The sequence below is a fragment of the Crocodylus porosus genome, unplaced genomic scaffold, assembly GCF_001723895.1.
Source record: "Crocodylus porosus isolate Cpor-Errol unplaced genomic scaffold, CroPor_comp1, whole genome shotgun sequence".
In the NCBI taxonomy this organism is placed as follows: domain Eukaryota; kingdom Metazoa; phylum Chordata; order Crocodylia; family Crocodylidae; genus Crocodylus; species Crocodylus porosus.
Window position 1 is genome coordinate 14,904,722 of NW_017728951.1, and position 25,417 is coordinate 14,930,138.

Here is a 25,417-nt window from a genome sequence, read left to right on the forward strand (position 1 = left end):
AAGCAGAATAATAAGATTCATAAGAATGGGGATGTCCTTGTAGTTGAAATACCATTGTAACTAATCCTTAAGTGGTACCGAAGCTAAATATATATTCACTTTAAAGCAAGGGCATACAAATTAAGATTATCCCCTTGGCAGGACAGACATGATCATGGTCAAGATCCAAATAACTACAAAGAGAGGCCATACTTCACTTACGCAAGGCCTGTTGTTTTGTATGGATTTGTGACCTGAATCTATGAATCCATATGATACTTGATTTGACTGACCAAGGAGGAGGTAGAGAAATAATGTTGACCAAGACCTAAGAGTTTTTAATGTGAAAGAAATGTATATGACTGACAGAAACCAGACTGTGGGAGTGGCCAAGACCTCTTGGTTTTCGGTGCCAGGTAACTGCTAGTTTCAAATAATATTATGAAAATTAAACTCTTTACTCTAGCATGAACTTTTTCCTGTCTGTCAGGACACGTGGCTTAACATATAGCAAAAAAGTAAAAATCTCTTTAGAAAGAAGTGCATTTTGTGTGAAGTATGGAAGAGTTGCCATAATTTCAAGCTGCTGGAACTTCAAGTCTTTTTTTTTTTCCGTTTCTATATGGCTTTTAAAAATGCCATTCCAGTATTACCGTGGTTCTCAACTTTTTTGGACTCAAGGGGCCCCTCAAGAAATGCCAGTTCTTAGCTTTCCCTTGTTGGTTTTTTGTTTGTTTTTTTGGCTATAGCAAAATAATATAATATTGCTTCTGTTAAAAGTGAATATGTATTCAGTTAAGCCCTTTTCATTTCCCAGAAAACAGGTGATTTGTGATTGGCCTTACCAGTGTACAAAACGTTAAATAGCATGCACATATGCATAAGGCAGACTCAATCATGATCAGTTCAAGCCAGGGATAATTTAATTCTTGTTACCCAGTAAACATAGCTATTTGCTTTTATTTGCTTTTTCCTTATTTGACCATGATCTGAATAGCAATTGAAGGTTAATTGCTGTTAACTTTTGTGTCCGGCCAATATCTGAAAGAAGAGAGGAGGAGAAAAAGGTGGCATTTGAAGTACACTTTTCTCATCACTTCCATTTTTACAGCTGGACCTCTGTGGCAGTTTCCTCTCTGCAGAGAAGGAGGAGGGAAATCTTACTGGCTTTTAGCTACAGTTCTTACTCGGAGTGAATGATGTTCAGTGGTTGCCAGCTCCTCTTTTCCGTAGCGTAATGGATAGAGGGAGAGTGTTAAACATTTTATAAAAATTCAAGGTAACTTTTGGATTGAATGTTTTAGCGTATATAAGCAAGTATTTAGCAGGTACATGTTGCATGTGTCTTCAGGCCTTCTGCAGTGGTACAAACAAAAATACATATATTGATAGAAAACCTAGTTGATATACTGGAAAAACTTTTGGAGTCAAAGTAAAATTGCAGAATGAGAACTGTAATGCAAATGAATGGTTACCAGATTGTTTTAGAGTTAATAAAGTTGGCTATGGCAGACTTAATTGCATAAAGAAAACCTGTAGACAGTGCATATTGAATATCTCTGGAAAAAAAGGAGTATTTGCATTCTACTGTCAGTTAAAATGCTCCCTCTACAAGCGGTCAGGTGGAATAAATCTATCTGTAGGTCCCAATCACCTTAACCTAATCAAATTATTCAAGTGCCCACTAATTTGGGATGTTTCTTTTTCCAGGTGCCAGTTTAAAGCCATTTTGATCTAGTTTCCACTGCTCCATTAGAGGTTATTTTCAGTGAGTACCTGGTAGAAGGGAGGGTGGAATCAGGACTTAGATATTGACAGGTGGGGACCAAAAAAGAGGCACTCACAATCAGTAGGGCAACATTGCATCTTTGCGTGGCCCTGCCATCTGCCAGGGGCTGGGGCTGCAGTGCTGAGCTGGGCTGGTGCTACTGAGGGTGGATGCACAGGGTCTGGCCTGGACTGGGCAACGGGGTCCAGGCCCTCAGATTGGGCTGGGGGCACAGGTGATGGCTGGCTGAGCAGCAGGCCACCCAGGCTGGCTCGGAGGCACCAGTGGGCCTGGAACCTGGCAGCTGCCCACCAGAGGGGCTTGCAGGCCCTTCCATGCCTCTGTCCCGTGCAGCAGCCACATCGTAGGTTGTGTGCTGGTCGGGGCTGGCGGGGCACTTCTGTCTTCCTTGCTTCCAGCTGTTGCTGTGCAGCTCTGGGTGGGTGGAAGCTTTAGCTCTGCAGTTTTTGCTCAGCACATGGAGCTCTGGCTCCAGTTCCGGTTGCTTTCCACCTGTTCCCCCACAGGGGCTGCTCATTGTGCTGGACAGGTGGAGTGGGCAGAAGGCAGCTGGAACTGGAGCCAGAGCTCCAGGCACTGCCCTAAAGCTCCCGCTAAAGAAGAAGAACACCGTCAGCCCCAGCCAGTACATAGTCTCGGCAGGCGGCTGCTGGCTCTGGCCATGCCCCACCCTTGCTACCAGAGTGGGGATGGAGTGAATGCCTGACAGGTTACTATATCCTGGCCATGAAGACCTCAGCTACTGTCCCCTGGTAGGAGGGGGTAGGGTGGGAATAACCCCTTTCCCTGCTCCCTTTGCCTCAGGGTGCCATGCTGGCTGGTGTCTGGCCATACCTGCCCCTGGCTAGAGAACAGAGGGGCAGGGCTGGCCCTGCTCTATGGAGCAGAGAGCACAGCCCAACCCAGGGCTGCAGAGCATGCTGGGATGCTGAGGGACTCTGGTTTAACTTGAACCGGGAAGGGGTCTGTGACAGAAGATCCATAAACTAGCTTGACCCACATCAGTGAAGTCAGATGCTACATCCACCCAGGTTTGTCTTAAATCAGTTTCAGCCATTTTGAAACTGGGTTGTATGCACTGAACTTGCATTGTGTTACGGGTTTAAACCAGTTTCTGATCACTTGAACCAGTTTGTGTAACTTTTGTCCCTAGCCAGAGTGCTTTTCCTTACATCTGTGTCCTTTCCAAGCTGAAAAGTTACTCAGAAAACCTTGCTTGTCATTCTCTGATAGAGGCCCATACTCATCTAGACCACCTGGTAAGAACAGGTGGATCACAGACTTGTATAACCCAGGTCCTTCTTGGGAGAGAGAGAACAGTGGTACTCCATCTGAAGTGAAGTCAGGGCATGGACCTAGGAGACTGAGGTTTAGCTAGCCTGGGAGCTCAGCTTGCTGCTGTAGCAGATGAGCCAAAGCAGTTTCTTTTGGGGTTCCCTGACTGAACTCTCATTGGGGAATGGCCAAAAACAAAACAAAAAACCCAACAAACTTTAAATGAATTATTCTGGTGTCCCTGTCACAAACGATTATTTTTCTGCTTTTACCGACTCCTGAAATTTTACAAATCTCTGAAAAATCTTACCAGTTTAAGGAAAAAAAAAAATAAAACAACTAGGTCAGCTCTTGGGATTCCCGTCGCAATTCTGGATTCTGCTGTCATAGGTGAATCCTACGGCAGAGAGGCTACATTATGTTTGATTCCCAAAAACTCTGGAAAGGAACATTTTAGTTCGTGGTCTGCTTTTAGCAGTTGGCTAACTTTCCCCAAAGCATGACTCCACACTTGGTACGTCTGGCTGTCGTTCTGAGTGTGACAGCACAAAAGCCCCTCCGCTTCCTCTAAACTGCTTGAGCCCGAGTAAAGTAGATGTTTGCTTAGCACATGGGAGCAGTTACGCTGGAGTTAATCCCTTGAAGACTAGCAGTTGGACAAAGAATTGCTGTTGGTCTCTTCAAAGGAAGAGGTTTTTTTTTTTTTTTTACAGGGATCAGTGTATGTCCTTCCTATATTTGCTCTGCATGCATTGGTGCTTCAAATGCTGAAAGAGGGTTTTAAAAAAGAGGGTTTTTTAACCTAAATTTATCACAGTTAAGAAGAAATTGTCTGCTAATTTCCTTGCTTACATGCACCAGCACTAGCAGCCTCCAGATTCTTAACATTTGATCTGCACAAGGGCTTTAGACCCCACAATCTGCTTACATACAGGGCTTACCTTAGTATCACTAATTCATAGGCTTTAAATACAGCAACCAGGGAAATATAAAAAGCTCATTAAAGGCTTATCCTCTCATCATTAGAAATAAACAGTTTCTAGCCATAGTGAAGAATTTGACTTTCACAGAAATTAGTTTCTCTGCTGGTCGTGTTTCAGGAGCTGGAATTGTGTGGACCGAGTCGAGAGTAGTCGTGGAAGAGTCTACCCTTCCACAAACTCCCAAAATACCGTAGTGGGACAGAGTTGTCATGCGTGTCTCCCGCTGGATTCTCACTGATGCTGCGTGGCGCCCTACGCAGCTTAGCGTTTGCGCCACAGAACCTCTGGTGGAAAGGGCATTTGTGGGTAGCTGGGCGGGCTGCGGGGGAGAGGAGACCAGAGGTGAGACGGGTAAGAGGAGCAAGGTGTGTTGGGGTCAGGAGGAAGTATGCCTAAGAAAAAGGCTGCAATTTCCTTCCCTATTGATGCACACTAAATGGGGGCAGTGAGCGAAGGGGCAACTGTTTAAGGGAATCCGTGCTGATGCGGCATCTCTCCATCATGAAGCAGAACTGGAGAAGTGCAAGCGCCTACCATTACAATATATGTTTAAATCGTGACTCTTTCACCTACCTGGTAGATTATTAACATGTTCTTCAAAAAAGAAGTTAAATTGTACAGAGGACTCGTGTGTTGTGTGATGAGGTATGAATGACCTTAACCTGTTTTGTGCTAAGTTACAAAGAGGTTAGGAAACTTGCACGGCAGGATGTAAATCTAATATATAGAATGACTTAAATTTCCAGCACTGTAACAACATACTTGGCTATGTCTTTGGTCAAAGTAGCATGACAAATGCAATATGTGAATTTGATTGCCTTTTTCCCCATAATTTAGAGAATGCTTCTTTATATGATGGAGTAAACTGGCATGAACATTGGCTTGCTTAAGCTTAATTTTACAGTAGCTTTAGAAACATTTGAAAGGAATTGGTGCATTCACAGGAAACCTGCATAAAATTCTTGCTTTGAAAGCTTGTAGTTGTGCATCTTTTTTGTTTCAACTACTGTTAGTGGTAGTAACTGCCTACTTAACAGGTTAGGCTGAGGTTTGAAAATTGTATGTAATTGAATATAAACTGTGACAGCATGGGTATTAATATAGTTTGATCTGAACAATATGATTTTTAGAAAAACAGAGTTTAATTCCTGGCAGTAAAGGAAAGCTAAAACAGGAAGGCATTGTTATGGGATTACTCGCCACACGGTAAAAGAATTGCAAGTAAATTACTAAATAAAGCTGCACGGAAGAGGTCCAAAATTTAAGCTGCACTTTGAGTAAGGGGTAATCATATCACATCAGCTTCTGAGAAGAACAAAGGTTAGGAAAACTATTAAGTTTTTAAACTGAACAGGCATTTGGTGACTGTACTGTGAGCAAGCATTTTAAAATGGCGCCTGCTGCCCAAAGGTCATGTAGCTGACATGCAAATTGAGAGCAAATAGATTTTACACATGCAAAACGCATTATTTCTGTGCAGTGGTCTTCATTATCTATACACTTTGGTTGGTTCAGTTAGAGAAGCAGTGTCACTTCCATTTATTTTGAATAGTTAGTGCAATAAAATCCCTGCTTGATAATTATCATGTACTGTAAGTGTGAAAGTACCTTTGTGCAATTGATTTAACTCTGTTTAACTTAACAAATAATTGGGGGGGAGGGGGTGTTGGTATCTTAAATGTTTTAGTAAGGTTTATTTTCAGTTCCCTTATAGTCAAGTTTATTGTGTGCTTTTAGAATTTTTTTTTTCTTTTTAAAGCTTGTAATTCAAAATTGTAACTAGTACCAAAATTCTAGTGGCCAAGATAAAGCAATTACCTTGGCAATGCCCCGTGTTAAACTTGGTGCCTTTTGCTGCCATCAGCAGTTGGAAGACAGCAACATCCCATGAAAGAAAGCACCCTAACGTGATCAGCCAGTGCACCCATGGCTTTGGTAATTACTGAGAGGACCAAGTTATATTTCTTGGGTTCCGGTCTTTGATGTTATTTATTTACTTACATAATCAAAATCTTACCTCGTTACGCATTTTTTTTTAAATGAAGAGACTCCTTTTCCCCTTCTGAATCGATTGATAAAGGTAGTAACCTGAAAATTAACCACTTTAGGTCCAGTATAGAATCACCCATCCTTCATGCTAATAAAAATAATCACAGGTTCTTCTCTCCTGGGCCAAAGAGAAGTCACCCAAAATCAGCAGAGGAAATGAAATTCTTAAGGTTACCTTAAAACACGTGCCTGTGTATAAGTGTTGCTGAACTGATCAGGGGCTTATGTAAGAGGTCTGTGTGATCCAGTATAAGAACACTACAAAAGGCCTTTGGGCTTGGTGTCGGACATTCAGAAAGCCCAGGGTGGAAATGATCTGAATTACATGGGTTCCTATAACCAGCGTAGTTTAGGTCAGTAGCGAACAGAACATGCGTTCACCCTTTGGTTGGGGTGGCAGTGGGGGCAAGTCTTAGACCAGGTTCTGCCATTTTTAAACTAGTCTGTGTTTAACTTCTGTTCTGCTATGGGTATAGGCTGGTTTTGTATCCCAGACTTCTGTTCTGTGACAGGCGTGGCCCGGTTTCTGATTTCTTATACTGGTACAAGTATAATGTCTGTACCTGGCCATATAGGACTGTCTGCACCCTGCCACCAACATTTAAACCCTCGAGCACGAGGTGTAATATCTTTTCTCAAATGTTTTGTAGTTCATTCTGGTAACTTTGAATATTGTTGGTGCTCGGTGAAATACCTAATTCCTTTTTGAAGGAAGTATCAGTGATTTCATAACATTATAAATGTAAACTATAAACACAATAATAAATAAATAAATAAATAAAAAAGCACTTAACTACAGTACAACCAATTATTGTTGTGAAAGACATGCAGGTGTCCCATAAGTAAATTAATTTTTGTCATGCTCTAAAATGACGACTGTTTAATAATTGTAAACAAAACACTACTGCATTTCATCACTTCTTAATAATACTGTATTTACCCACTGCTGTTGACTTTTTGCATGCAGCATAGTAAAGTTGTTTCCAATTCAATCCGTCAAAGGGTTGTTGCAATAAAATAGCACACAAATCAAGTTATATTCCCACTCTGGGATCTAAACTATTAAGTCATATAAATACCAGAATGCAATGTAGTGTAGCGTTCTTTTGGTTTTAATTATCTTACTATGCTATTCTTTAGATGGCATTCAAGTACGCAAGTCAAACAGTATTTTTATGAACCCTGAGAGATCAACAAGAAAAGCAAGCTCTATGTGATGAAAACATGGGTTTGTTCTCTTGATTTTCTACTGACATTTGAAGGATGGCAAATGTTGTTAATAGGAAATAAAGCAACTTACTGGTGCATCATGGTAAGTAATCTGCACAGTTCAGTGTTATTTACACAATACAGAAAAATAATGCTTTTTTGTTGTAAGTAGTAACAAAAAAGGGCAAAACCAGCACATACGCTTGCTAGAGTTTCCATAACAACCTCTGCCTAACTTCCTTTACTTAGAGCTCAATTTTTATTGGAAGGCTCAAATAAAATTTAAATTAGCTACAAATCAAAAGCACAAAATGAGACTTCAATAGGATTTTAAAAAGATGAAATACAAGAGTATTGCAGGGTAATAATTCAAATACAGTAGGTTTTCTTTCTTCACGGCTTTTGAGTTCAAACAGCAATGATGTGTGATCACTTTACAATTTTTCTTAAGGGTTTAAAAATATTATTTATGTAGTTATAGTTTGTGTTGCCCACAGTCTAACAGGCTGAATTTTATACTGTCAAGTTAACTTCAAAGAACAACTTGATTTTCAATTTTCTGCAAAGTGTAAAGGTCTACAGTAACGCTCATTTTTCTTAGTTTTTTATGTTTGTGCAATTTTTTAAAATGAGAAATTACTAGTATTGTGATTTACTTTTATTATTATTTTAAAACATTTTAATCTCTGTGTCTGCACAGGACAAACCGAAATGGTGCTTCCTACCTTTATACAGCAGAATGTCCTGTAACAACAGTCTGGCTGTTGTTACCCCAGAGACTAAGTATATCAGTGTAGTCCCAGCTGTTGCTTTTGCTTTTATGGGTTTTGGAGCCTGGATTTTCTTTTCTTTTTTTAAGCATAACCTTCAACAGTCTTTAGTGACCCAAAGGTTGGGGGGGACAAAGCGAACCAAGAAATGTAGTTTGCAGCAATTTTCTCACATGGTGACAGGCAGACTGCTGTCCGCAGGCCCAGATGAGTATAGTCTTCTGCTCCTGTCCGCCGTATTTTTCTCTAAGACTTGATTATAATATTTCACTATTTTTTAATAGGTCTTCAGTTTGTTTTGAATTGTGTTGGAAAGAAGTATTGTTTTGTGGAAGAACAGGTATCAGTTGCCCCCGGTCGATTAACATAAGTCCTTATTCTCCCATAACTATAAGGCGAGTAGGTAGTTGCACTAACTAGTTCTGAAAGAGCTGAAGGCTGATTCCATGCATCTTGCCTTTAAGAGCTATTAAGCATTCATCGGGCTGCATATATATGTCATCTTCAGAACCTGAATATTCTGATTTCAACTTGATTGCTTTTAACAGTGCATTTTTACAAAAAATTTGATTCAAAGAATTGGTGACAAAAATCATGCCAACTATTTTTTTTATAGAGAAACCTCAAAGGAAAAGGAAAATTATTTTACCTTAAAATAACTCACAAGTGAACAAAGGCAGAAGTGTTTGGTACCCAATTATGATGTACATCCAAAAGATCTGAGTTATGTGTATTTGAGGGGGACTATTTTAGGGCTAGAGTTTAGGACTTGGTGAAGACAGCACTTCTGCAAATACTACACCATTTTGGGTGCATTTCCATTTTTACCATTTTTATGAACTGGGGGGAGTCAACTCCTTTCTAGCATTGTTGACACGGCCTGCTTCCTTAAATCTCGACGGACTTGCAGAGAAGAGGACATGGGGCACCATTGGATGTCCAGCCTTCAAATAAAAGCAGGCTGCAAACACATTTTCTTCTGCATTGATAAAGCTTTTCACAGTCAAAAAATTATTGTTCAAATCTAAGCAAGCTGAAAAAACCCTCATGCATTCAGACCTGATGCAGATACCTAGTACTGGTAAGTTTGGGAAGATAAAATATTTAAATTTATACTTGATGGTAATAACTATTTTTTTTCTAATAACACATCAGTCATTTGACTTGTTGCCTGATATCTCTGTTGTATCAATGAATAGGCCAGATTTTTTTCCTCAGTGTGTAAATGTTTTATTTTAGTGGACTTAATTTGTGCCAGTGTAACTGAGGGGCAAGCATTGTCTTGAACACCAGGCTATATCACCAGGTCCAGTCCTGTGATGCATCAGGCATCACATATTATAATGTTTCTCAAATTTATCCAACTGCACCGTAAAAAAGTTGAGTTCCCACTACTCCAATTGGAAAGAAATCAAATTGGACACCTTCTTCCTGGATTGCTCTTCAGAGTGCATTGACTTACCATGTTTGTTTTTCAGTGATGCCATTTGAATGCAGTGGATACCTTGATATAAGATAATTTCTCATGGTTCCAAGTCAGTTCTGCAGTGGGGTAGCTCCCGAGAGACTCCACTGGGTATTTAATTTTTCAAAACAGAGTTGGTAAAAAAAATAAAATAAAATAAAATAAAATGGCAGCTAAGTCCCATTTCTATTTGAAAAGAAAAGCAGAACTTAAAAGTTGGACATTTTTACTCTTAAGCCGATCTCTTTATTACATTTTCATTGGGAATTGATATAGTTTAATTATTACATAAAGGCCAATAGTCATAGAACTAGACTACGTAACAGTGGTCAAGTATTCACTCCAGAAAGGAAGTTTTGTCTTGAGACTGGCTTTTCCCATTCTTAATTGTACTCAGGTACAGTGGAGGTGCACATACCTAGAATTGGTATACAGGATTTTGCAAGGCCATAGGTGTGCTGGGGAGACTGAATGATTGCACAGATGGCTGGCAGCCAGTCAGTTTTTGGGAACTCCTAGTGAGATTATTCCTGGAAGAGTCTCTCTCCCCCTCATCATGGAATGGATTCTTACCCAACCACCTCCAGAAATTCATTTTGGTCAGTCACTGGCAGTGGAAAAAATGATTAGATAGCTAGATTTCCTTTTAAAACACTATTGTAGAGCATTAATAATGCACAATCCTCTCCCAAGCTTTTTTTTAAAAAAAGTTTGTGACTTAAATGGTGTTTTTAAGTATTTGCTGAAAATAATCTTTTTAAACCTTAGAGATGAAGGGCATTTGGCTCAGCAGACAAATTGAGAAGTTTTATCAATTTTGTTTCCTTGTCAGGCAAATTTCTGATTACAAGGAACCAGAATCCTATTATTGTTATCCAATTATGCAGCCAAATTGATTATGGTGAAAGGGAAATGAAAGACCAAGAAACATCCAGACTTTTGCTCTTCACATCCTATTTGTATATGTTGAGGCAGAAAGTTTGACAGCCTGTTTGCTGTAAATGGGGATTGGTGTGAAGAAGTTCAGTTCCTTAATATTCCTTCTGATGAATTGGTGCTCTCGTTCATGTTTGGAAAGAGATTTCCACAGTGGCAATGTCTTTATTCAAGTCATTTCTAAGTAAATATGCATACATATTATTGCACAGTAAATTTTCAGCTTTGGACTTAATTGACGTAAAGGACTTTTCAATTATAGTTGTTGTTGCAACTTTTTACGTGTGAGGGATGGTAACATTATGAAACTCTGGCCCTAGGTGCATTGTCTTCTTGCTGCTACTAATTAGGAGTGACAGTGAGCTGCTGTTTCACTGCCTGGCAGCGACTTGTGCCCTATAACCATAAACAAATTGATTTGACATGTTACGTTCAGTGAAATAACCAAAAATAGGCACACAACCATTGACTAAGACATTCCTTACTGTGCCTAACTCTGTGTGTGTGTGCACTTCAGTGTTTATCAAGTCAAGATTTCTAGAGGCTCAGTGAGGTGCTTTTTTTCTTTAATAGAAAAGGGACAAATGCATTGCAGATTTTGACCTTTTAACAGTAATTATTCAAAGTGTGGTTAGAATCAAGCTTTCATAATGTCTCATAACACTGAGATCTTAGCTTTTTAATGTTATAGTAACCATTCATTTTCATACTACTCAGTATTTGATAAACTTTCTAAAGAACCCTAATTATGTGGATACATTTTATTCAGCATGTTTTCATTCCTTTTGACATGAACTATTTTGATATCATTTTGATTCTGAAACAGTGATCTGGTCACTTGGCAGATAAATAAGCTTGCTGTCTTATTTTCTGTAGTATCACTCAGGCCGTTTTATTTAACCCTCATGGTAGAACGCTGGTTTTCATCAAGAAGTCAGAAAGTCTGATCTGTGTATTGTAAGAATCACAAACTGCATTCATCCATGTTCTGCGCTATTTTAAATTGAATGGGTGGGTTGTTGGGGGGGCCTGTTCATCTGTTTGTAGAAGTTGCATGCAGACTACATGTAATATTGAAATACTGTATGCTGAGAATAGTATTTATATGAGTTAATGAAAAATGTAGTTTTTTCTGGGCAAGGCGTATAGCGGTACTTTACATGAGTTATTTCCCAGGAACCTGCATGCTAATTGTCACAGAAGCTTAATAGCAGACCCAGTAGGCGAAATGGCTCCACTGGCCAGATCTAGCTCATGAGTATGTTTGATACCCCTGGCCTAGGCCATTTTACCTAGCCTGCAAGGCTCCTAGAGGGGCTAGAAATTCAGGGGCAGGTCAAGATCTGCTACCAAATTCCCAGCTACGGAGCCCTGATGGGCATGCATGTTGGTAGAAGTGGGTGGGAAGGGAGACGGTGAACGACAGCTGCATTAGCCACTGCCACTTACCCTGCCACAGGGTCTGTATCTGGTCCTAGGAGGTCCCTTGGGATCTGGATCTTGCCTTGGGAGCACAGGTGAGCTTGACGCCTCTGGTCCAGACTGATTCTCATCCATTCAAACTGACAATATTTCTTACTAGTTGTGCCAAAACTGTTACTAAGGCTTAGATCCCAATGACCAAGACCTTTAATGGGGTGACTGGTTTTGTTTTGTGTATGTGTTGCTGTTGTTTTGGAAATGCTAAAATAACTTCCTAAAAGTTATTTATTTACTTAATTTAAACGGGGGGGGTTACAAACTCCTTGCTTGGAAACCACAGAAAAACCAATCCAGTATGCTATTCTTTGCATCTGCTTCTTTAGAAATGTGGTAGTTTAAGATGCAATAGGAAGGGATTGATAATGTAACAGTATCACCAGTAGATGTATTCAAGGGCATTTGGAAATTTAAGAATACTTTAAAAAAAAAAAAAAAAATCACAATAACACTTTAATTGTGTGTGTTTGTGTGTTGTTTCTGTTCCCCACCCCCCTTCCCCCCTTTGGAAAGTTTATTTGTATCAGATTTTAATTATGTGGCAAATACTTTATTAAAATAGGAAAACAGGATGTTCACTGGACCTGAAGGGAAAATTTCCAGAGATGAACATTGATGTCATACTGTCTTTCTGCAAGATGAGTCGTTTTAAAAACAAGTTGAAAATATTAGACTTTGTTAGTAAAAGGCATACTCATTTTTTTTTTCCTGTATGTGCATTTTTTCTTCATCTGTTTAAAAATTTCTTTTGGAAGAAAGTTCATCTGATGTTCCTTGCCAATATCTGCTATATGGACATTATCACAAGCATCTATAAGAAATTGATTGAAAGGGGAACTAATATTAGGCTTCTGTCTTGCACCTAATATTAGAAATCCAAAATTATTCTCTCAGATTTTTTTTTCAGTTTCTGCAAACCTGCTTTCACATTTGTTGTTAAACTTCCTGAGGTTTTTACAAAATATTCATATAATGACTAAGTCATGCTCAAGCAATATTAGATGAAGCCTTTTTTTCTATCAAATGCATAATCAGTAATATCAGAGTTGAAAAAAAATCAATTTTTTCCATTTTTTTCAGGGCTAAGGGAAATCATCACAGTTGGGTTTAATAAAGACTAAAAGGATGTCAGTGTGTTACAGCACTTAAAGAAGAGCTATATTGGTGTTTCTGCTAAATTGCTCTCCAAGGAAGAGCTGCACATAAAGCCGAAGGTCTGCATTTTACCTGCCTCTGACATTATTTTGAAGTTAAATGCAGGTTGCCTGCTGCCTTGTTTGCCTTTAACTCCTCTATTCAACTCCTGTAATTGTTGTTTAGAGTGTCGCAGCAATTCATGATAATTGCTAAACAGTTCACTTTTTTGTATGTCACAGACACTGTTTTTCTGTACAATAAAACTGCAGTATTTAAATAGTATTTTGTAGCAGCTGCCCTGGCTTTCCTCATGTGTCATAAGTACTGAGAAAAAAGAATGTGCAGACCCTTTTCCTTCCATAATAATTAGTCTGTTCTGGCCGACTAACATGTTCACACTTTGACGTCAGAAGTTTTTGGCCTTTATCCTGCAGACGTGTATGTATTTAACTTTACTAGCCCAAGTAGTCACATTAATTGCAGTAGAATAACCTGCGTTAATGAAGTTAAGCATGTGCGTAAGTGTTTTCAGGGTCATAGCTTTAATGAATTATTGCTTGTTTCCTTCCCAGTCCAGAACGTAACATCCATCGCTCTGTTTTGTAGGGCATTATGGTATAGAATACAGTTTTGGTGGCCTGTTAGCCCTGCTGGGTACCTGACCCATGGAAGTTTGTGGGTTTGTTTTTTTTTAAATTGACCTTACATAATCTTCTTTTCCTTACTTAATGAATAAGTGATTTTAAGGCTTTAATTGTAATTATCAAAGGGCCTCTTGGTTGCTGTAGTTCCTTGGTACACTGTTAATTGCAGAATGAGAGTCTTAAAACCTCATCAACTTAGTAATACAGTAAACACATTGAAAAAGAGTACTCGTCTGACTATCCCTGGTGGTGTTCCACAGGAAGTGAGACTGGCCACTGTCTTGGGTTTCTCAGGGGGAAGAGGCAGGTCAAGGTGCTATGTTGAAAAACTTCCTTTTATGTTGTATAATGTCAGTGGAGTCTAAATCTGTGCTTTGACCTTCAGATCTCAGTAGCTGCTAAAGCTGTTTTGTCTTTTGTGGCATATTTCTGTTAGCAGTAAACCAGGAATAGAGTACAGACTGTCTTTTGTCAGTGTTGTCATGTGGCTTCTTCAAAGGGCCGGTGTTTCCCAAGGAAAAGAAATCATCGAGTTCAGCTAGTTCTATACACTTCCAGTGGAAAAACAGACACGGTTTTTCTTAAGGTATCGTATGTGTCCATGATTACACTTAATGAAACTTTCATTCCGAACAGGAAGGTAGACATTTCCCACAAAATGAAAATCCTGGGGTGAAAAAATAAGTCCGTTTTGTTGATTACAAAATTAAAATCCTTCCTTCCAGTGTTGACTGTATCTTATACATACTACGTAATAATAAAATGAGATGTAATTTATATATTGTATGATGTGTGTCATATTCCCTGTGCAATATGTAAATTATCTAGGTTAAAATAATTGGTATTGTAATTGATTGCAAGTAGCCATTTTTAATAAGCTTAGTACTGTAATGGGAAATTTTACTGATTATTATAGTGGCATCCTCCTTTGTGCGTTCATCATTGGAGTTCTACTTGGCTTACTGTTAAAAATTTGGGGAAAGGGCTTGTATTGTATTTATGAGTATTGTACGTGACTTGGGCAGGATTATAAAACTGAATTCAGCAGCCTACTTGAATTCTAAAAGGTTAACTCCTACTTGAGCTGTTTGTTGGCTTTGGCTGGAAGTGACGTCAGTGAGCCCCAAGTACATGTACGTTGACAGCAGAAAAATATCAAATGTGGTGTAGACACACCTAAGATAACTTGAACGTAATCAGCTCAGGTACCCCTTTGCAAAGAAAGATTTATAACTTCCTCCAGTGGGGACTTGGATGTCAGCACAGCTCAGCTGCTAGCTTCCTCCAAGATAACTTTTTATGCTCTGTTGTGGTCATAGCGGGTCCTGTTGCATAGACATTTCTTGAAGGAACACCGGGGTTCTTGCTTCTTCCAGGTACCAGCAAAGATAACTGGATTTATTTTGTAAAGACTGAGCCTAAAATAAAAGGACGCTAACCAGTTAAAAGCTGACCTGGCAGAAAGAGAGGAAGACCAATGAAAAATCTGTCCTTAGGCCACCAAGTCCAGGTGTTAGGGCTGTACCAAGAGAACTGCCTCTCTTCCGGTAGGAAACTAGGAACGTAAATTCGGTTGCTTAGTTTCTCCTCAAAGGATTAATCATGCCTGATCCGGAATGAACATCTTCCAGGATGACATCTGGAAGATCTCCCCTGTAAGAGAGTCTCTCTCACTATAACAAATGCCTGTACGCTTGTACTTGCTGGCACTGTGATCTAGAGAGTGGGGATTCCAGTCTGGGGAAGGTTAGAGGGGCAGGGGGCATTTCCCCACAGCTCAACAGCTTGCAATCATAGAGGAGTTGCATTGCTGCTGCCTTCTCCCCCGTACAGTTCTCAGGTACGTTTAAGTTCATGTAAGTCACCAATACACTCCGGTTTCTCCGGGAGTTATGTTTTTCCAACAGGAGCTTTCATGAAATACACTTAATGTTAGAACACCAATACACGGTCTGGATCGAATTACCAAACACTGTTTGTGCTAAGTGCTCTAGAGTAATTACCAGATATGTACATTTTTAGGGTCAACAAAAGACTTCAGGAAAGACACGAGTTTGTCGGAATTATTTTTATTACACAAATCAGAGGGAAAATTCCTTTCATGATTTGTAAGAAAATGGATGCAAAATAATCCAGAAATATATCTTCCTCATTTTTATACTGTCTTGTCTTGGATTTCACCAATACGCTTGCCGAAATACTGGTTATGGTGAACAAAATGTAAATTTTAAGAGGATAATTTTCAGACAGACAGGAGTAAGTGGCCAGTGCATGTTGAACTTCAGTTGGATGGGGTACCTAGCACCCTAATAAATTCAAAAATAGCCTATTAAGAATTAATTTTTGAAAATTGTGTTGAATGGCTTTCTGTAAAGCAAGTCAGATTTAATTGGCCACCAGGTGCATGGAGTTTGTCCTGTTCGGTCAATGGAAGCTGTCTCCAACTTGGAGATGCAGAAGGCACTGCTGTGGGCTGCTTTATCTCAAAGGATTTCTGTGAAAAAGTGTTCCTTCAATTGCTGTCCTTGGCATCTCATGGTGGAGATGCTCTGTAGTAGGGGTTCCCAACCACCGGGCCACGAAGAGTTGACTGCTGGGTCATGGCATGAGCCCCCCTGGTCGGACCCCTGTCTGTCTGCCGGGGCAAGCGGCTTCCACTGCTGGCAGCTGCGTGCGAGGTTGAAGCTGGGTGGCTGGGCAGCCCCAGGAGGGAGGCAGCTGGCTCTGTGTGCCCCGTCCCACTGCCCTGCCGGTCCACAGTATAAGAAAGGTTAGGAACCACGGCTCTGTAGTAAAGAAAGGAAGGCGGCAGAGCTGAATTGCAGTGACCTTTCCCTGGCCCTATAGCTGCATTGTTTTGTGACCAGTGGGGGCGGGGGGCCAGGCTTTGTAACCTGTAGATCACAATCCCCACTGAGTATCTGTTAAGAAAAGCTTTTAGGGGGTCAAGTAGAACTGGGTATTATCTCACAGCACATTGTTGGTCCCTTCCCTAGCCCCCTTGCCTAGAACTAGAGGTCTATAATCTATTCCCAGGAGTGCTGGAGGAATATATAGTAAGCGTACTTTGTTATAGGGGTGAAGAAGTAGTGAAGTATAAGTCTGGATGTTAATTTTAGAGGGGGGTGCTGATAAAGTATTTTAGAAATTTTGCTAAAAAATGATCAAGTCAAGGAAAGAGAAGCAACTCCAAGATGAACATGGGCCGGCAGTGTGGGGATGCAGTCAGGAAGGCCAACCGCACCTTGTCATGCATCCACAGATGCATCTCGAGCAGGTCCAAGGAGGTGATCCTCCCCCTCTATGCGGCACTGGTCAGGCCGCAGCTGGAGTACTGCGTCCAGTTCTGGGCGCCGCACTTCAGGAGGGATGTCGACAGTATGGAGAGGGTCCAGAGGAGGCCACTCGTATGATCAGGGGGCAGCAGGGCAGGCCCTATGAGGACAGGCTACGGGACCTGAACCTGTTCAGCCTCCACAAGAGAAGGCTGAGGGGGATCTTGTGGCCTGTTATAAACTAGTCATGGGGGACCAGCAGGCACTGGGGGAGTCCCTGTTCCCCCGAGCACCGCCAGGAGTGACCAGGAATAATGGTCACAAGCTGACAGAGGGTAGGTTTAGGTTAGCTATCAGGAGGCGCGACTTCACAGTCAGGGCGGCTAGGGTCTGGAACCAGCTTCCAAGTGAAGTGATACTGGCTCCTACCCTGGGGGTCTTTAAGAGGAGGCTGGATGAACACCTTGCTGGGGTCGTTTGAGCCCAGTACTCTTTCCTGCCGTGGCAGGGGGTCGGACTAGGATGATCTGCTCAGGTCCCTTCTGACCCTAGAAACTATGAAACTGCTTCCCAAATAATGACATCAGTGCTTTAGTATAAAACAGGGGTGGCCAAGTGCAAGTGGCATTTGCAGTTGCTGTGTGGCAGGTGGGCCATGGGCACGCCAATAAAGGGAGGTGCTGAAATAGAGACGGGGAGCAGGGCGCTCCAGCGATGGGGGGCAAACGCTTGTGAGACGAGATGCTGAGTGTTACAGCCAAGATCAAGGTTAATGCTTCCCAGGCCCTGAAGCCACTGCTGAGTTCAGGGCTTCGGATTCTTGCTCACCAGAAACTGCAGCAGGTACAGAGCCAGGGAAAGGTTAACCTGAACCCAGATGTTAACACTTACCTTGCTTTTCTCTGCATGGCCAGGGCTCTGCCTCCACTTTGGTGCCCCATAGTGCAAACTTAATCAGGTATGCTTCTGGGGTGGAGAGAGGGTTCAGAGTGGCATGCAAGGTGGGGGCACTGCTTAACTTTTGGCACCCACCCCTGCCAAAAAGATTGGCTACCATCGGTATAAAATATCTGTGCTATTTCCTGCTCTGTCAGCTCTACTTCCAGAGAGAGCTGATGGACTTCATTTTTGCTTTTTGTAACACCGTGTTAAGCCGCATGACTATATTTTCCACAGCTTTGGAAAACAATAGTTTGATGATTCAACTGTAATATTTCACATTTTGAAAAACTATTATGAATGCTGTCAATCATAGAGTGAGGAAAGTGATAGTTATTTTCAAATCATTTGTGACATGCACATCTGGCTCAGTAATGACAACAGCTTAAGATATAATTACTACTAATTACACTAAAGGCCACATAGTTAACAATCAATACGTATGACTTGGTGAGTAGTTAGTAAGAATTAGTTGCAAAAATGTTCTTATCTTCATGCAGTGAAAAATGTCTTTGAAGATCTATCATTTATAAAAGCTGGCTCTTTAGCCTACAAAGCCAATTCAGCAACAAAAAGAAATGTCAAGCTTATCAAAAGCTCGTGCAAAAAACAGTGAAGTAGGACTTTCCAGAAAATCTGTGTTTGGGAGGAAATCAGTGTTGTTTTTGTCTTATAACAGTTGCATTTAATGTTTATTAAGACATTCAAAATAACCAACAGAAAATATATGTCCGTGTGTTATGGGAAATGCAATTAAACTTCTGACGAGCAGTGTTCATGTGGCTGTTGAAAACAACATACATCTTGTACTCTTTTTAATGATCTCTTCCCTTTATGTCATAGATTTTCATTCTGGTATAGTCCTAAGGTTCCAGAGGTTTAGTCAAAATGATGCCCTTGCTTTGCCTTGAAAGGTCTAATGGTGAGCCTTATTTACATTTTCATTTTGAATCTCCACAAAAGAAAAGTTAGAACAGCCCATAACCAATGTTTGAATCTTAAGTTGAGCTTTTAGAAGATACTGTTCATTTTATATCCTGATTATGGTACTATAGCAGTGGTCTCCAACCTTTTTAAGTAGGAGATCACCTTTGGCATTTAAAAGCAACCCAACATCTACTGTGTGCAGCTACCACCACCTCCCCCATCTCCCACCCAGCACAAGTCTGTGGGGAGGGAAGGGGGAGAGCAGATCAAGGCAGAGGGAGAAAAAATGATTTGGGGGCGCACCTCCCCAGGAGGTGAGGCCCACCCAGCTGGGGCCCCACTCAGCTTACCCCTGCTCCTGCCTCTGCAGCATTGTCATTTACCCTGGGGGGGGCCTCAATCTAGCCTCCACCCCAAAGACTGACTTGCTGGGTTGGGGCACGTGCATGTACGTGGGCACTCAGCCCCCCACCCCAGCCTCGGATCAACTCCAAGAGGCTCCAAGATCTACTGTTGGATCAAGATCCACTGGTTGGTGACCACTGTGCTACGGTATGACTGAAGAGACTTTTACCCATGCTTCCCGAAGCATCCTCTAATTTTACAGGCACAGTTTTGTTCAAATGGCAAACAACAGCTCAAATGGTATCACAGAGACAATGAGGCAAAATAACTTGCTTATAAAAGCAAGTATGTTATTAAAATATGACACAAAACAAAAACTCCAGCCTACCCTTGCTTGGTTAATGCTGCCCAAATAGGAAGCTCTTGCAGTGGTCTGGAAGATGTCCAGGCTCAGACTCGGACTGTGGCACGCCAGAGGGAAGGAGCTGAGGAGGGACTGCTGAGAGCAACCTCCCACAGGTTTTCAACGAGCAAACTTGGTGCGCAGATGGAACTTGCAGAAGATTGCTCTCGGCTCGCCTTAGGGTCGCAAAGGGACATCAGGAAAGCAGCTGATCCCTTTCATATATCAGGTCCAGACTATTTAGAGCCTTTTAGGTCAAAACCAGCACCTTGAATTTCATTTGGAAAGTTTTTGGAAGCCAGTGTAGACTTTAGGGGGCTGAAGTCATGTGGTCCTGGTGACCAGTCCATGTCAGAAGACAGGGCACCAAGTTGTGGACAAGCTGCAGCTTCTGCATGGTCATCCAGGGCAGCACTAGGTGAAGTGTATGGCGATAGTCTAGCCTTAAGGTTATAAAGGCATGGATGATGGTGGTCAGGTCTGAATCTGAAAAACAACATTATAGCCTTTCTGTGAGAGAGAATTGGTTAAAGGTGTTTCTAGCTACCACTTCCACTTGAAGATCCAGGGTAGCACAGGATTCAGGAGTGCCACAGGGCTGATCCTGAATGACAAAGGAAGGCTGAACCCCATCAATGATAGACATCCCAATCCCTGCAGATCGTGGTCTGCCCACCACTATTACCTCTGTCTTGTCCGGATCAAACTTCAATTGATTTAATCGCATTCAATCCCCAGCTGCAGCCAGGCATTGCGAAGGACTGAAAACCACGGCAGGCAACCATCTGGGGTGCCTATACACAAGTATGGAGGCTGCTCCAGCGCGCTGTAATAACAGCACTTTGGAGCAGGCTCGATTGAGTCTGTTGTAGCATGGTAATTACCGTGCCGCAGCAGCCTCCTGTTTCTTATGTATCAGTGTCCCTATGCTTACAAATGGCGGCGGGGGCGCTTGAACTGAAGCTCATCGAACAAGCTTTAGCTCAAGCACCCCTGCCACCATTTTTAAGTGTGGGGACACTGATGCAAAAGATGCAGTGGTGCTTTTAATTACAGTGGCTCTCAGAGCTGCTGGAATTAAAGTGCCACCCTACCCCTGGAGCACGTGTAAATGTGCCTTTGCAACGTTAATTTGGCGGTGATGGTAAATGGGCTGCCTTCTGCATGGAGCACTGAAGGCCAGAGTGGCTAGAGGGGATTTTCACACTGTTAGTAAAACACTGAACAGACTGGACAGCTGGGGATCAGCACGCCATTAATCAGATGCAGAACAGATCAGACTTCTGTGAGCCAAATGCGGTCTGCAAGCCACAAGTTGCCAGCCCCAGTACTAGTCCCATCTCTGTATGCTCCTTATGCTACCTACTTTATTTTGTGACCAGTCTGGAGGAGGAGGATGTTTTATCACACGTGTTCCAGTTTTTATGATGACGTTTTCTTTATCTTATTTGAGGAATTATAGTAATGGATTACATGCAAAAAGCAACTGTGGGACTAATTGTTAACAGAATCAAATGGAAATAAACTTAATTTAATGTGTTTGGTTTATTTACCTGGCCCTAAATCCCTTTCTGTGTATTTACTGTTTGTTTTTTCTCCCTTTAACCATCTCTCATGACCTTTAACCCCATTGTTCTAATTACTGTCACTGAGCACATTGATCCTGTTTTTGCATGTTTCCTATCACAAGAAACCTGGTGTCATCCACAGATTTGATCACAATTAAATTTACAACAAAAAAGGGGAAAAAGCCATAATGCAGGCAGACAGAGTCTTGCATTTTCTAGTTTATAAAATGGTCCCACAGTGAGAAATGTCTTCAAGCACGTTGATGCCAAAAATGAAGTTAAACTGTAGAAATCCAACTGTTCGTAAATGCCCGAGTAGATCGTACCTGACTCAGCAAAGAAATGGAAGGATACTGTAATTATCTTTTCGTATTCATTGTCTGCATCTGAAAAGGAGAAATCAAAAACATTAGAGCAACTCAGAATTTCTCAAAAGTTTCCAGAAAGAAATCAGCTTGGTCTGAATCTGTTTGGCCTTTTCTGGGTTTTTTTGGGTTTTTTTGTTTTGTTTTGTTTTGTTTTTTTCTTTTTTTAACTTCTATAGCTGAGCTTAAGATGAACTGGGCTCACTGTGCTCAAAGGAGCTATCTGTTCTTTTTAAAAAGAGACTTCCTTTAAGTGGTTTTATTACACTGTGGGCCCTCTGCTACCAATGATTAGACTCATTGCATCCTTATCAAAGCCCAGATGTTCAGACCCAACAATATCTGTGCATCTGTGGTCATGGGCACATCTAGGACTTCAAAAGCGGGGGTGCGGGTGATGTGACTGGCACTGCAGGGGGTGGCTGAAGCTACCTTCTCCCTAGTCTCTGCCCCAACAGGCAGATCACATTCAAGCAGCAGCTGCCAAGGACTTTTTTGAGGCCCCAAAGTAGCTAAGACTTTCCTGCACCCGGAGCCCACCACCACCTTGTTCTGGACAACCCTTCCCAGCTGATGCACAGTGGTATCTCCCTCCACTCCCACCCCCCCTCAAGTCTCTAGCAATGGTTGCCTCTAAGCATAGGAAGAGGTCCCCCCCACCCCTACCCCTTTACATTGTCCTACTTGGCTGTCTTGTCTCCCCCTCTCCCCCAAGTATCCCCTGCCAGCTCAGGACTGCAGCCACACCTCAGACTCTGCAGATAAGTGAAGGGGGGATACAGCTGTGCCACTCCATCCCCCTGGATCCGCCTCTGTGGTCCCATGCTTTTCTCAATTCCTTTATTGCAATCTGCTTAACATCAGCACCTCTAGTTTGTACTGTCTAGGTTTTGGGTTCAGTCTAAATTTTTTTTTCCCTGCTCCCACATTCGCTGTTCATTGATTCCGATACCCTTTGGCTTGTGTGGCCTTTTGGTGTGGTTCCTTGTAACAGATCCTGTTAAAAAGAATCTAGGTGCATATCTTCTTAAGCCGAATAATAAAGAACGAGACAACATTTCTGATTCCAGAAATCACTGGTAAAAGTAATTCTTCAAAGCAATACTTGGCTTACCCATCCTCTTCACCATTCACATTTGTCAAGAATAGAAGTCCAAGTTTTCCCTGCTGACACCTACCTTTTGAACATCTAGGCATTCAGAGCAGGGAATGTTTATTGCCTTAAAGACCACCAGTTCAGAGGAGTCCTTGGATTCAAAGAGGCATAAGAACAATAAAAAACATCTCTGCATCTCTTACTTTCTCTTGATTTGCTCCCTTGTAAAGTCCTTAGTTGCAATATTCTGCATGAAGTGCATGTGTGGTTCACATGGTCCCTGCTTTCTAAAATGTTTCAACTTAAGGCTGAATGTTTGACTGGTCAAATAAAGTTCAGTCAATTGACTGACTGGTCTAATATCAATAAAAAATTGTAAAAAAAAAAAAAAAGGAAAAAAAAGACAAATAGGTCCAAATAATGCACAGAAAAAGCACAATTTTTCCATTAAGAAGTATGTCAAAAATAAAATATTTCTGTCAACAAAACTACAAAAAAGTAGGGTTTTTTTTAATTGCTATAATCTTTGACTGATCAAAAATATACAGTTAACAATATCTGACTACTCCATTGACTGGTTTGGAAACCCTAGACTCAATACTTTCCCAGGTAGGCCTCTTTTAAGAATGGGATATACAGCAGCAAGCTCTGTAAAGCTAGAATTATTGGTATTTATGCATTCAAATATTTATCATACTTCATTAAGCTGGTAAAGAAAGGTTGAAGTCTGAAAGGGAACCTACTGTGCTGGAGACATCCATTTCTTCTTTTCCCCACCACCTCTTTTGCAGTGGTTCATAAGTAATAGTTGTATACTGTTAGTGGTCTTTGCTCCATCATAACAAAATAGAGAATCCCAATTCTTGTGAGATACTAGTTTTCAGCTTTAAAAAAACGGTGGGGGAGAGGGGTTAAAAATAATCAACATTTGTCGAATCCCACTTTGAACGGGTCAGAAGAGCAGTTCTCAGAAAAATATCTTCTGAAAGCCAAACTTTCTTAGCAGCTTTGTCATCAGAACAGATGGGAAACTCAGGAGTACAGGTGCAGTTTCCTCTTCTTTGATATTACAGACCAGCCCACAACCCAGCCATTTTGTCCTGTGTTTTCAAAATGTCGAATTTTGTTAATTGATTCCAGGCTTTCAGGCCCAGAGTCATAATTCGAAATTAGATTTCACAAGGGACTGTAAACCATCAAAGCAGATGGCAGAAAGGCTCTGAAGGAGTATTAATAGAGTGCAATTAAATTTACAAAACCTGCTAAACCTAATGCAGTTAAGAAGGGATCATTTCATTTTTTTCCTACCACTTCCAACAGAGCCATTTTTGCTATCACTTTTACTAAAGAGTGCTATGTACTTCAGTTGGCTAACGAATAGTCTGCTATGAAAATGAGGCCTGTTGTTTCCTTTCTCTTTTTTGCTGTCTAAACAGCATAGGTCAGGCTACTTCATATTTTGGTTAGAGCTCCTAAGCTATTGGGCGATATCTGTTCTCCAACATAGTCTTTTAGCAGTCATGAGAAGCATGGAGATTCAGAAATATTTTCGCCTGATCTTCCCTCTGCGTTGTAATGTAAGGTAGGAGTTTCAAAAGAGACCACAGTGTGATTTTTAGGTATGTGACTTCCATAAACACCTCTGAAAATCACAGCAGTAATAATTTTCTCTTGCAGTATACAGAGCTGTTTAACCTAAGGTCCTGATGTATATAAGCTAGAGGAAGTGAAATGTATATTGCTCACTTTGTTAAAAGATCCTTTGCTTAGTTTCCGTCTGATAGCTCCTTTATAAGCATGTGATCCTTTCTTCCTGAAATATTACTGTTAAATACCTTTATGTATTCTTAGTAAATCCTACCTGAATGACAGACCCAAACAGCTTTTCCACCAAAGTTGTTTCTGATCGTATGAAAGGGGATGACGACTTTTTTTTAAATGGCCCAAAGATAATAATGCTCTTTAAAAAAAAAAAAATTAACTTTTTAACTTTTAGCAGAGGTATTCTATATCAAGAAACAATATAGAGATCTCAAGCACTGAACTTTGGTAGGCATTTCAGATAACATCACCTATTACTACATTTGGATTTTTTTTGTACTTTTGGGTCGGTGGATGAGTAAACAATGAAGCTGCAGTGAACTCCCAAATTTTGCAAGTTTGGACCTGAAAATAATGATTTTAGCAATAAAATACAGCAAGTTCAATAAGGCACTCCAAGTTAATAAAGTCTTGTCTTTTTAAATTTAAAAAGCTTTATATATTTCAACTATTTGAAGATTTGTTTAAGAAAAATGATCTGTGAAAAGTATGGTTTTATTTTTCTTTGTAGGCCAGGGATAGGCTTCAAGAGTCTTATGGGCTTTCAGTTTAAATTGAATGCCTTAATAAACTTATAAAACAGATGCCACACAGAATCACTCCAAATATGTTTTTCTTATCTACATAATACATTTGTTCTACCTTATCTAACTCCAGACGAGTTCCATGTTTGGCTGCTGATGGTAGCAGCTTTTATAATTACTATTATGTGTTATGCCCAAAGCGGAAGTCTAAGAAGAGATTGATTCAATTTTCCTTTCCAAAATGTTTCCCAATAAGGGGGGAACAAGTCTACAAAGTTTCAATATTAGGGTGTTGTTAAAGTGACCCCACTGGCACCCTGTTCCTTCAGACTTACATTTGTTTAGTGTGTCTGTAGCTCAGGGCTGGGATTGCATCAATATTTTAAAGCAATGGGAATCTTATACCTCCTTTTAATGCAGTCTTGGTACAGTCTTCAGA

At 40.9% G+C, this 25,417-nt stretch overlaps 1 protein-coding gene across 1 annotated transcript in view; it reads left to right on the forward strand.

Annotated features, from left to right (window-relative positions):
• PDZD8 (PDZ domain containing 8) overlaps positions 1–25,417 on the forward strand; it is an 83,202-nt gene that overhangs the window by 49,313 nt on the left and 8,472 nt on the right. The window lies entirely within an intron of this gene.